Source organism: Lactuca virosa, chromosome 2 (assembly GCF_052849685.1).
Source record: "Lactuca virosa cultivar CGN04683 chromosome 2, Lactuca_virosa_CGN04683_v6, whole genome shotgun sequence".
In the NCBI taxonomy this organism is placed as follows: Eukaryota; Viridiplantae; Streptophyta; class Magnoliopsida; order Asterales; family Asteraceae; genus Lactuca; species Lactuca virosa.
In genome coordinates this window covers 80,765,293-80,779,163 of record NC_136427.1, presented here as the reverse complement: position 1 = coordinate 80,779,163, position 13,871 = coordinate 80,765,293, and the positions used below count along the sequence as shown (strand labels likewise).

Sequence of the window (13,871 nt, the reverse complement as noted above, 5' to 3'; positions counted from 1 at the left end):
ATCATCAATGACCGTTATAATAACAATGCATGTGTCACTACCAATGGTAAGGACCAAATGAATGTCTAGTAAATTGTTTTAAATTATCCAAATTTCGCTTCATTAATATTTGTGTTTATCTATCATGCTCTCATCCAATATCATAATTGAGGGGAAACCCGAAAGAAATGAACATTACATGGAAAAAACTTCAAGGAATGAGTTAGGACCCACATATCATTATCATATCAATTCATATCTATATGTAAAGGAGAATCTAGCATACCTTGCTTATCCATCAAACCTTGTTCTTGTTATAGAATCTCTTCACCTTCGTCCTTGTTACATATAAACAATAGAATATAATAACATGGTAACATTACGATTAAACTGATATATTTGGTTCAAGCATTTAATCAAACACGTTGTCTGCACAAAATACAAAATTGAAAAACGCAAAGGAAGAAAAGTGCATATGAAGATGGAAAAGTGAAACCAAGTCTACATGATTTTGTACAAAAGAAACAACTATGTAATACAAAATTAAGAATTCCATCAAGAAGTAACAGAGATGGCAGTATGTACATGAAATCGACCAAAAATGAGCAGTTGTACAAACTGAGTAATGTTTATGAATAATTTATAATTTGAAGATCCTTATTGACATTATGGAAAATCGCTATATCCTTCTTGGTTTCAATCGAAACTTTATTCAAAAGGCTATTAAAACCCATCTTTAGCAACAAATTCCACACACCTGAAGCACTTTGTAGAGAGAGAAAGAATTACAGAAGCTAATACCCAGAAAGATTGATTTAAATAATACAAATACAAAGCACCTAGATTTTCCTCTAATGGTTAATACTAGGGATGAGCAACGGGCCGAACCCGGACCGGACCGCCCCCAGGACCGAAAACCCAAAGACCAAAAATCGTGAATAACCTTACCCGAAAACCAGACTATTTTTGGGTGTAACGGATCTGGGTTCGGTCCAGTCCGGTTCCACGTACTAAACCTGGTTTCAGGGTTTAGACCGAATTAGTCTTTGGTAGTGTTGTTTACGGTTTCGGTCCAATCCTATTCGTGGTACCAAACTGGGTTTCGTATGTTTGTTGTTTACAGTTTTAGGTTTTGTTTGTCATATTACTCTCTAACATACTATTTCAAATTATAATCTTATTACGTAACATCCATCATTCGTATCTTTGTTGTTTGCACAATTCGACTAAAAAATACATAAAACAAGATGAATACAACGGTACGCCGCGGGACTCTGATTAGAACACGTGCAAATGAGGTGTATGCAAACAAATACAAACGTTATTAAAAAACTATACAATTTTTATAAAAAAAATGCACTATTTTTATATAAAAAATCTGCACCTAACATCACTATTATTATAATAAAAAAACTGCACTATCTTTATAAAACAAAACTACATTATTTTTATAAAAAAATTACAATTAACAACATTATTTTTATTAATAAATATTGTATTATTTAAAAACACTGCACTATTTTTATTAAAAAAAAGTGTATTAGGATATAACTTTTGGTTTTTCGAGAAAGAAAAAAAAATCGACAGCATAATGCGATCAAGAGAAAAGGCCGAAACAAAAAAAATTGACACTATAATGTGATCCACAAGAGAGGCCGAATCAATTCAATTGGACAACATTTTTTTTTATTTTGGTAATTCATGCTTACTGTTTGTCGATAAAAAAAAAATAAAAAATAACTTTTGGTTTTCCGGTCCGGTCCGGGTTAAATCCTTTAATTTGGGTACGGTCCGGTCCAAACCCGAAACCCGATTTTTGATAAAAATCAAACCCGGAAACCAGCCCACTAATATGATAATCCGGTTCGGTCCGGGTCCGGTCCTGGTTTTTTTCCGATCCGGTCCAGTGACACGGGTTGTATGCTCATCCTTTGTTAATACACCGATGGAAGAAGGGGCGTTATTGATATTGAAGACATCGAGAACCCTTACTGATGACAGGAGAAGAGCGAGCAGCAATGAAAATGAAACACAAAATTTCAGTTTGAGTAGATAGAAAGCTAATGAATCGAATTTATAGAAAACGTATAAAAGATAAATTACCGGAGAAGATTAGGTTTCAGGAGAGGAGATGGGGATGAATTTTTTAGTATTGTCCAACAGTTATCGATAGGAGCAAGAGATGTGAGAAGACCTAGTAGGTAAAAATACAAAAACATGGTGTCAATAGTGGCCTGCAAGGTTGTGATGGGGGAGGAGAACTGATATTAGGATGAGAGGAAGGGCTTCACAATCGCAATGGGGTGGGGTGTAGGGGAAAATGAGGTTCTAGGAAATCAACAGAAATATATCTGCATCGATTTTCATCCTGATTTATTGGGATTGTGATGAAGATATTGCTGAGTTTATGAGATATATAAATTAAAACACAGACGTAGCAAATGAAATTAAAAATGGAGAAGCAAAAGGAGGACACTTGGTGTAATACTGATTTAAGAGTTTGACATATTGCATGACACATGGCATAAGGATATGAACACTATTTATTTATTAGAAAGGAAGATTAAATACAAGAGAATCCAAGTGCCTTACACAATTAAACATATAGACCCAATATTACAAAGTCGGCCATGATTTGTGATATGGGTCTTCAGCCCATGTGGGGTTCCGGATCCGGTTAGCCTTAACATTTAATACCTAAAATACACAGACACACCACTGATTTTAACTACTCTTGAAAATAGATCATTAGACTTTTTTTTTTTTTTTTTTTTTTTTTTTTAGTTTTTTAGTTTTTTAGAAACAACAAATATGTTGATTGATTTGCAATAAAAACCATTCTGATGTTTCTAAGTTTGAAATAGATTTTAGTATATACTTCTCCATATTTCTTTATTCCTTTTTTTTTCTCAAATTGAGTTTGTGAAATGTATGTTTTTGCCAAACAGTCCCTAATTCATTTCTTAGATCAAGTGTTTTTTAGGCTCAAAAATTTCCCCAACTTATTCATACGGACTTATTATAACATCCATGACACGAATTATTGTAAAATAGTATTAAATCCAATCATTTCAAAGGTCTAAAGTTGAATTGCAGAACTTAGGTCCCAAAATAATATTTAAAAGTTTAAACAAGTGTGAGGTTTGAAACAATCATCCAAAACAATAGTTATGTTATAATCTTTTACGAGCTATTAAGTCTTCTAAATATACTTATAATCTAATATGCTCTACTCCACTTCTTCATCCAATTAATCTGAGTAAATTTCAAAATACTTATGTTAGACTTAGAAAGCCTAGTGTATATTCCTAGAAATCAACTCCTAAGGAAATTAGAAAATGACTAACTAGAAACATGGGTTTTAGAGACGGAAGAATCCGTCGCTATTCCGTCGCTAAATGCTGTTTGCGATGGATCAGCGACGGATTCACTCCATAGGTAATTAAAACGTGGCTAATTTCCCAGCGAGGGTTTTAGCGACGGATCGGTTTTTCCTTGCGACAGATGTAGCGACAGAATATCCGTCGCTAAATGTCACTCAATGCATTTACTCGGGGCATCAGCGACAAAATTTGTTAAAGTCATTATGTCGCTGTTCTGTCGCAAATTTCTTTGATCAGCTTTTTTTTCCGTAGCTAATCCCTTGCAAAATTCATATACTAATTTTTTTTCCCGTCGCTGATCTGTCGCAAATTTTAGACATGATTTTTTTTCCATAGCTAATCCCTTGCAAAATTCATACATTAACTTTTTATTTTCCGTCACTGATTCGTTGCAAACTTTAGACATGATTTTTTTTCCCCTAGCTAATCCCTCGCAAAATTCATGCATTATTTATTTATTTATTTTTTGGTCACTAATCCGTCGCGAACTTGGAATATCATTTTTTGTATTATGATTCTAAAAGAAAAAATACTACAATCATCAAACTATTATACTAAAAAAACATCAAATAATGATACAACCAAACATTATAATACCAAAACTATCAAAGTTTACCAACGGTTAAGAACTGTCCACATAACATCAAACTCCCTGACAACGTTTTAACACCAAGAAATCCAAAGTATGCAAAAGAGGTACAAAAAAAAAAAATTTAACCTTCAAAATAAACATCGGGAAATGAGTTTTCACAAAACATAACTTCAAAATAACATTTTAGTTGCTCTCTTCGTTTCATGTCCATCCAATCATCTTCGGTTCTCATTCCTATATACCATTATTCAAAACAATCAAAAAAATATGAAATAATAATGATTTTGAACCTGCAAAACTTAAGCCAGCCTCTTTACAAGCAATGGTTGTCATCATCATGTGGGACCCATCAAGAGAGTGGACAAAGTTAGGAGGAAAGGCTGTTCTTTGTCTTTTCACCATCACCTGTGATAAAAAAAAACGTTATTTCTTGCATTTAGCATAATAAGGAAAAGGTTACGGATATAACCTTATCGGTTTCTCATTGTAGTGTCAAAACTTGAAGAGATGTCTTAATCTACACATTTCAAAAAGTTTTGGTTCGTATTAGCAAAAAAGCCAAAATACAGGGGCTTGATTTGACAATTTGACATACTAAAAGAACTCACAAGATGCCTTCCTAACTTGTGGTATGGTTGAACAACAGGAAGTCCAAGAGGAGTTGTCCATTGTACTGGATTGTTTTTCACTGCTATAACCTGTCAAAATTTATAAAATCAATAAATGTATAATCTTATCTTATAAAAATATAAAATTTTGACAAAGAACAGCCTTTCCTCCTAACTTTGTCCACTCTCTTGATGGGTCCCACATGATGATGACACAGTTCTTTTATTAAACATGTGAGTTTATTTATTTAGGCTTTGCTTACGGATTTTTGGCTAGCAAAAGAGTTGGATGAAAATGCATGTCACCTGAAATTATTCTTGGTAAAGGCCATGACAAGGCTGCTGATTGGTGGAGTGTTGGAATCTTGTTGTTTGAGATGCTCATAGGACAGGTGATTGTGATTTTCTCATTGGTAAAATTTTCCTAGTGAAATGACCGTTTTGCCCTTATCAAGTCTAATTTAATCTTGAACAGCCACCGTTTTATGGAGGAAACAGGGACAAAGTACAGAAAAAGATAGTGAAAGACAAGATGAAGCTCCCTGCATTTTTGTCAAGTGAAGCACACGCCCTTTTGAAAGGGGTAAGTGTATTTATTTTCTAAAAAAAAATTGAATATTGACAATGTTTGACCACAAAAAAATTATTTTTTTTTATATTTTTTTTAGTTGCTACAAAAGGATCCAAGCAAGAGGCTAGTCAATGGGGTAACAGGAAGTGATGAAATAAAGAATCATAAACTGGAAGAAACTGGATGCACGTGAAATGCAGCTGAGTTTTCGTCCGGAAGTTTCTGGAAATCAATGCATTGCTAACTTTGACAAATGTTGGACGGATATGCCCCTACTGAAATGGCTCATTTGACCTCTTTCAGGGGTTTACTTATTTGTTCTAAAAAACTTGTATTTTTGATTTTAATTTTAGTGTGTTTAATTACAATATTATTTGTGATATGCTTAGTCTCTATGGTTATTCATGAATAATTTAAATTTTCAATGCATGATTGTATGAAATTTCGATCAAGACATAATTTTGAGTTTTTGACTAGTTCCCACTATATATAAATCTTATGGTTATTCATGGATTATAAAAATTTTTAATTGGAAGAAACTCTTAAAATAGATTATTGCGATATATAATTATATAAGTCCATAAATTAAAGTTTGTTTTATTGATTTATATATAGTTAAAAGAAAATATACAAAGGAAGAGGCTCTTAAAAATTGCAATTTTATTTAAAAACAAAAAATTAGATGTCAAAACCCTTAAATTTTTTTGAGGTAACTAGAAGAAACAAAACTAAAAGCTCGTCATTATTTATTTTTAGATGTTAACATCTTTAAAAAAAATCTGCATTTTTATATGTTATTTTGTAAAATGTTATTCATATGATTTGAGTTGGGAGTTGGGGTTAAATGCAAGATATAGCAACATACGCCCATTTATTTGTTTATTGTTGCATCCTTCTTTTCTTCTTATTACAACATCTAATTCTCAAACTATCATCTAATTCTCAATTAACCTGTTAAATTCAACTAGCATAAAAAAGATATAAAAAAAACAGTGTCTATTCTTATATGAAGGCACCAAAAGATATAAAAAAAAACATAACAGAGCAGAACGTACCTTGATAATCTCTACCAGCTGATCTACACCACTGTCACCAGGAAAAAGAGGCTGTAAACGTCCAAAACTCATAAAGATCAGCAAAAGCTTTTTTAAAGTTGCAACTTTAAAAAATTCTAAGCCACAAGAGCACACAGAGAAAAAAGGAACTGAAAGTTAAAATGATTCTAAAAGTAATTACAAAAATGGTCGATATGATTTCTCATTTTTACTGTGTTTAGTTCCAGAATCAAAAGTTTTTCAACTTTAGTCCTTATTTCAAGGTTTCACATGATCACATCAATTATGGTCCCTGATTCCTAAAACTAAGAGAATATAAAAAATAAAACTAAGAGAGATATACATGATTTTAGTTTGGTAAAATGGGCAACCCCATTCCTAACAGACATAATGAAGCTAAAGAAGATAATGGACAAAATTACCCCTTAGAAGGTGCTTTCACATGGATCGTAAATATAGGCCTTCAAGTCAACAAGTTTTGCAGAGTTTGGAATAAATTCATATGGAGGCAACACTAATTTAACAATCCATTTTAGGTTCAAACTTATGCAAAGGTACTAATTACAATGATGCAACATCAAAAAGGGGAATTCAATAGTAAATCCGACCTTTCATTATCCTAAGGGCAATTTAGGAATTTCATATACGGGTTAAAATAGCTTTTTCAAAGTTACATTTTTGTAATAAATAAGACTCATTTATGATAAAGCCACAACTTTTTATACATAAATGTACAAATAATTTCTAGATTTAGATTTTAGGTGGTAAAAGGTCATCAACTTGTGTTGTATATTCAAGTTTTCTTCTAAAACCACTCTTTGGTCAAAATATCAATGGAATTTGAAATAATGTGTAAGAGTAGAAAATTTATAATAAAATCAGAACTCAAGAGATGGGTCTTTTATTGAAGTGTAAAGTCCCAAACAAACAATCAACTATGCATTTATTACATATTTTTCGTCTGGGGCATGAAAAACTTATGGACCAACCAATCAACTATGCATCTTAGGACAATATTATTAGTTTTATGACACCCCAATATTTAAGGACTTGTAAAAGCTACCCAATATTATTAGTATGTTGTACTTGAAAAGTTGAAAGTGGTTAATCGTAATAGTAATGTTAAAAGAATCGACACGATGTAAATTTATACAAAATGGACCAAAGAGTGGTGTTCGAGTTGTTAGCATGATCATTAATTCAACTCTTTTGATGTTTGGAAATTTCTACAAAATGGTCCCCTGCTTTCTGATTTTTTACCATATTTAGTTCAGAATCAAAAAAAAAATCAATTTTGGTCCTTAATTCAAAGCTTCACACCAATTTTGGTCCAGAGAACCTCAAAATCGATATGAAACCTTGAAACAAGAACAAAATTTTAAAAAGATTTCAATTGTGGACTAAACACCAAACATAGTAAATCTTAGAAAGCACAGGTATGACACTTACAGACGTCTCAACTGAGTGAGATTCCCTAACTCAGGTGTGAGTATTCCTTCCAAAGATAGCCTTTTGAGATCACTTCAAGAAAAGAACCGATAATTAGTTTTGTCTAGAGAAACCCATAAAGAAAATTATAATAAAGTACAAGTAATTAGTACTTTGGTGAATATCATCAATCAACTAAACATGAAAAAGGATATAAAAACCAAAATCATACATAAAGAACTCTTTATGTGTGATGGTTGAAAAATAACTAATCAGGTATAGCTTTTTTTGCTTCACCAAAAAATTAAACGGAAAATCAAAAGAAAGTCACTAAAAGAGGTTTTGTGCTTCCTTTTGCATGATTCTCATGAATTATTGCAGGTATCCAATTCCACCATTTGATTTTTCTGTCCAAGGAGTAACCTCTATATCAACAGATGTGCATAAATATGGGTTGGCACCCAAAGGAACAAGTATAGCTTTATACAGAAACCATGAAATTCGCAAGGTATATTTAGTATCTTAAAAATGTTAAAAGTTACAAAGTTTTTTATTTTAAACTGTCTGTAAATATACGCATGTGAAATTTTCCCTGAGCAACATCAAGCCTTGGGATTGTCAGCTGTAAGCAATTGTCCCCTTTTATTTTCTTTCTTTCTTGATACATAAAAAGATTCCAATTTCAAGTTGATATACTATTAGATACTAGTTATTGTTTTATTAGAATAATAAGCAACATGAATATTTCTAATAGTAGTGATAAGCAACATTTTACCTTCTTTTCTCTTTTACCCTATGATTGATTTAGGGCTAGGGTTTATTGATTTGTATATAATTCTAGACCACAAAAAGAAAACTAAATCAGTCATTAGGTGTCCAAATTAAGTACCCATTAAGTAAGAAAACGAACATCCCCTTTGTTATAATGAAGGATAAGCCACCTGTTTCTTCTCAAATTCACGTTGCCACCTCCTAAATATGAAAGAGAATTGGCGAAAACCTAAAAAAGTAAGGGTTCCTGAATCCTTAAATTCTCATAAACTGGAAGACAAACTATGATTAATCAAGCCCTAACTCAAGTTCTAATTCTAAGTGTCTATTCTTATATAGATGCAATCGATGGTAGACCTGAAACTAACTTGCAGATAACGAAGAAGGCATTTCATATGGCTACGAAACACAATAACCAGAAAGTTTCAAGGTAAATTAACCCCTAACGAAGTATATTGTGAAATTGAACTAAAACTAACCTAAGAGGGATGGGATTTACCTGAATCGGAGGTTAACGAAGAATACTTTCAGATTTAAAGATATGGAGGTTGCCGGAATCAGGTGAGTAGCGTCGTCATCTGTTCGAACAGAGATGGTGAGATAAAGCAGAACCTAATTACACTTAGTCAAGAGTGATAAAGCTGGAGGGAAGGAAAGTTACACCACCTTCGTGAAGATGGAACTGGGTGTGCCAATTTCAGCAAGAGAAAAAAGAAAACGTGCGTACCCCAAATAAAGTTTCCGTCATCGTTCTCTCGCTAAACATAAACCAGATGGCACAATTTTTTATCCCTCGCTGAACCCTAGCTAAGTGCCTTCATTTTTCGAGTGATCAGCGAGGAATAGTGGTGCATAGTTAAATACTTGCGAGATCCGTAGCTGATCCCTCGGTAAATCCTCACTAATATTCCATATATTAAATAAATAAAATAATTATCAAAAACATGGTAGATCTGTGGTATTTCCCTAGCTATAAGTCTAAATTTTGCTAGAGAATAAATCCGTAGCTGAAACTCAAGTTTCTAGTAGTATAATATTCCCAACCCGAAATTAACTATCAAAAAATATCTAAAATAATAAAACGGTTAATAATAATCATTACTAGGGGAAAGAAATATATTATTAGAACATTTCTAAATCAACAATATAACAAATATTGACAAATGTGGAATGCAATGCGTATGCTATTATTTCACATATCCCACGTCTCTACTCTCATAATAATTCCTTTCATACTAGGGGTAAAAATCATGAACTCTAAGCACGTCAATCACAATTGGTAAACAACATTGTTGAAACAGGTGGTAATTTCCAAGGTAATCCCAAAAGTGTAGGACATAATCCCAAAAGACCTAATACCAAATGAACATGATATAATCCCGAGTACATAACGTAATCAAAAAAAGTACTGGAAAGTATCCTAACACATACATAATGTAATCCAAAAAGTACGGAAGATAATCCCAAGAAGTACAAAACGTAATCCCAACAAATATTCGGGATTCCCAACAAGTACATGACATAATCCCAAGAATGTCAGATGTAATCCACAAAGTGTTCGAATTAATAATAGACAAATCTCACCCATCCTAAGTGTATGTACAAGTACATGATAAAAATCATTTCCACAATATCAAAGTTGTCCTCATTTACAATCGAATACCTTTCATAAATTCATACTGTACATATAGGATTCACACCACATAATTATATGATATAGCATAAAAAGGAAATTGAAGTCATAAAAATAAGATAAGAAAATGTATTGTTTGGTAATGAACTCATATCAAAGTTTGTATGCTAACATCTAACAAGCTCCTCTAAGTGTAGGAAGGGTCCAGGAACAGTTCCTCAGGTGTAGACTATCATTCATTGAGTTGTTATGAGATATAAAATGGTTATGGAACACCTATATTATTATAATAAAAAAAAAATAATTAACACTAATAACTCCCACTAAAGCTAATTAAGTTAATAAACTTAGCTCAATCATTTAACCTCTAAATATCAATAACCTGACTTTAAATAATCAAATGGAAGCACCTAATTGATCCTTTAGTGATCCAAGGTCAAACTAGGAATTTTGTGAATCTTTACATCTTCGTACATAGCCCAAGTGTTTTTTACAAAGGAAACACACTACATGCTCCCAGGGCCGGTCCATTCGTTTATGATGCCCAGGGCAAGATAATAAAATAATGCCCTTATTTTGTACCGAATAGTCCCAACATATTTATAATTTCTTTTAAAAACAAATATGCAAATAACTTATACTTCAAGAAAATGCATATTAATACAAACAAACACAATCCCAAATGCATAAAGTGTCATATGGATAAAGTATTTAAACTGATAATGGCGTGTGCGTATATAACGAGGTTTTTAGGCTCGTGCGTTGTGACAGGTGTTTAAGCAACGTTTTTTTTGTGATATCCATGTAGCATTTGAGTTATGTTAAAATGTGTGTCGCAAAATCATAAATAGCAAACAAAGATAACAAACCCTCGGGAATCATTGATGTTGTCTATACTTTCTGGTTGTACTCCAGTAACAAATAAAGATAACATACCCTCCCCATTATTCCGATCTCTTCCTAATTCTCATCATCATCAAATTCCAATGTATTTCGATCCCCAAATGCCCATTTCCCCACCCCCTATTTTGGCTTTTTTCTAGTTTGAATTTGAGATGCTTGCTGTTGGAACAGATGCTTGCTGGATCGTCATTTAAGAACCAAAGTTTCTAAACACAACATAGATGATGAAGGGCTCTTATGACATTCTATGATCAGCATCTTCCATGGCAAGCTGCTGCGCTTTTCAAAAGAAGAATTTAAATTCAATCACCACATAGAAAAACCCAAAATCTTTAAAAAAAAATACAATTTCGAAAAGTATTATTTGGATATTATCAACAGTTCAATAAAAATTGAAATTTCAAACTTATTTCTGGAAAACAACAGCTTAATAAAAAGTGGATAAGATTTAATAAAGATGCACATAGAGATGCTTGTCAAAGACATCAAATTTGAAGAACTAAACATAAATTATCTTGAAATTACAAAGAAGATACCTAAACAAGCAAGATTTACTGTTGTCATGAATATTAGCAGATAAAACAAAATTTTACCTAAAATTAGTAGCGTAAAACCATCCATGATCAAATTTCAACATCTAATTTCATTGTTGACAATGTACTGCACGTTTCCTCCACTAAAGAATAATTAATGTACCTGATTTCAGTTGTCCTTTCATCATCTAATACATAAATTACCATTTTCATAGCAAATCAAGAAACCTATCCAAAAAAAAACATTATTTTTGTATAATATTAATTGGGCCAGTTACTCCTATGATTAGCAAAGTAATTTCACCCAAAATTTGAAGAGGGGTTGTCCAGCATTAAACAACATGAAATCACCAAAGACAGTAAAAATTCAAATTAGAGAGAGGTCATCGATTATGAACAGAGAGGGAAAAAGAGGCATACTCAGGTATAACCAATCGTTCTAGAAACCTTATGATCAACTTGAAGTGGCCAAACATTATGTAAAATAAGTCCAACGAGATGCAGACCCCAGTAGAAATATACTCCCATTTCTTGTAAGCATATTGTCGAACAACTGTTGTACACATTCATTTAATGGAGAAGAAGATAAATGACAGTCCATAGATGTCGGGACGATAGCTCCAAGGCAGTAGATGAATACCAAAATTCAAAGAGGAAAGAAACTCCACATACAAGATTAAAAAGCATGAAGAATATTTAAAAGCCTTTCAGTTTCACGAATAATTCAAATGATCAGTAGTTAACCAAATAAAGGAGGATGTTCGATGTGCTAGATATTCGAATAAATGGAGTAAGAGATGTTTTTACATGTTACAGTCTCTTGAAGATCTCGACGATTCATCCCTTTCTTATGGAGGATACGGAGCGCATAGAGAGATTTCTCCTGGTCAATTGTATGCTAATAATCATGTTTCAAAGGACTTCGACGTTTGAGTATGTATTCAAACTTCCGACGTTTTTTTTTTTGACTATTTCGACATTTTTACTACGTCCGTCATGATTATTGTGTCGAAGAAAGTGAAGGGCATGTGGACTGTGGCGAAGATTATCCACTCGTCAGCTTATCGACGATGACGGTGTTTGTGTCTTTCCCCTTCTTCCCAATCAGTCCCTTTACTTAATACCCTTTTTATTACTGCACAATTAGCCCCTAAACATTTTAAGTTTTGAAGTTTGGCCCCCAACGACTTTAGTCTCACACATTTCACCATTTTTTTTAAACTTAAATATCAATATGGTCCTCGTTATATTTCCATTTGTTAGGTGTGATAGTCACAGTGATTTTATTAGATTATTTCTCATTTTTTTATGTTAGCATTTGTATTTTCATCGGTAAAAGTTATTAGGAAACCTTAGATAGGTTCCAAAAATTAAAAGTATTTAATTACCATTATTTTTGGTCACTTAGTCTTCATGTAGTGTGTATCATTTTTTTTTTCATTAAGCCTACAATGTCGTGACTGTTACTTTTGTCACTAAGTCTCCAAGACCCTTATTTTCTATCATTAAGCATCCAATGTAGTGACTATTATTTTTTGTCATTAAATCTTCAATGCAATGACCACTAATGCTTATTATGATGTTAGAAAAAAATTATTTTAATTTTATTTTATAGTTTAGTGACCTGTAAATGAAGACCTTCATATATAATAATAGTCATTAAATATTTAGCAGTACTAAAATTCAATAATGATTAATATATGATGACAAAATGATATTGTTAATGACAAAATGTTCGGTCGTCACTAAAAATCGGTCACTAATAAGGAGCTTTCTGGTAGCGATAGTATGTCGCGATTATGAGTACATTGGTTACTATAATGGACAAAAAGTTAAACTATGTTGTTATTATGAGTACATTGTTATATAGGATAAAAAGTATAGTATGTTTTTATTACTGATTAAATTTATAACATGTTCCTATAATAAACTAAAGTACATTGTTATAACGGTTTAAAATTTTAGTTGATTTAATAACTATATATGCTTTTTTACCATTCTTAGTTAGAAAGGTTGCGTAGAGAAATGGCTAGCCTTCAGGAAATCGAAGTGGAAAGGGAAGTGCAAAGGGAATTGAAAATAGATTAAATGCGAAGAAGCAAGCATTATTTGAAGTCTAAAGGACAACTTTTTCTACCAAAGCAATCCACCTGGAAGTCAGCCGAATAAAATAAAGACAAAACTTCAAAACTGGTCCCTGTGGTTTTCGAAAATATCAAGTTTAGTCTCTAAGTTCAAAAAACCTCACAGATAGTCCATGTGGTTTCAAAACTTTTAACATTTGGTCCTTCCGGCTCACTCCGTTAGCATTTCACCGTTAACTCATTTTTTAATTTTATATTGCAGGGGTAATTTCGTCATTTCAGTTGTAACCTTCTCTCTTTAATATGAAATGATTACCTATTGCTTGCACGT

General features: G+C 32.4%; 2 long non-coding RNA genes across 5 annotated transcripts; both read right to left on the bottom strand.

Annotated features, from left to right (window-relative positions):
- Positions 1-3,932: 3,932 nt before the first annotated feature.
- Positions 3,933-12,544, bottom strand: LOC145159209 (uncharacterized). Of its 3 annotated transcripts, XR_013737551.1 has the most exons (9): positions 12,264-12,544; positions 9,054-9,288; positions 8,887-8,965; positions 7,638-7,709; positions 6,189-6,239; positions 4,869-5,104; positions 4,563-4,652; positions 4,424-4,471; positions 3,933-4,359 (listed from the first exon to the last, which is right to left on the bottom strand). It is a non-coding gene; the product is annotated as an uncharacterized LOC145159209 (long non-coding RNA). The 3 variants fall into 3 exon arrangements; XR_013737549.1 differs by having other exon boundaries at positions 4,869-6,239; XR_013737550.1 differs by having other exon boundaries at positions 3,933-4,188; positions 4,869-6,239.
- On the bottom strand, positions 10,795-12,257 carry LOC145159210 (uncharacterized). Of its 2 annotated transcripts, none has more exons than XR_013737553.1 (2): positions 11,877-12,257; positions 10,795-11,202 (listed from the first exon to the last, which is right to left on the bottom strand). It is a non-coding gene; the product is annotated as an uncharacterized LOC145159210 (long non-coding RNA). The 2 variants fall into 2 exon arrangements; XR_013737552.1 differs by having other exon boundaries at positions 10,795-11,197.
- Positions 12,545-13,871: the final 1,327 nt, after the last annotated feature.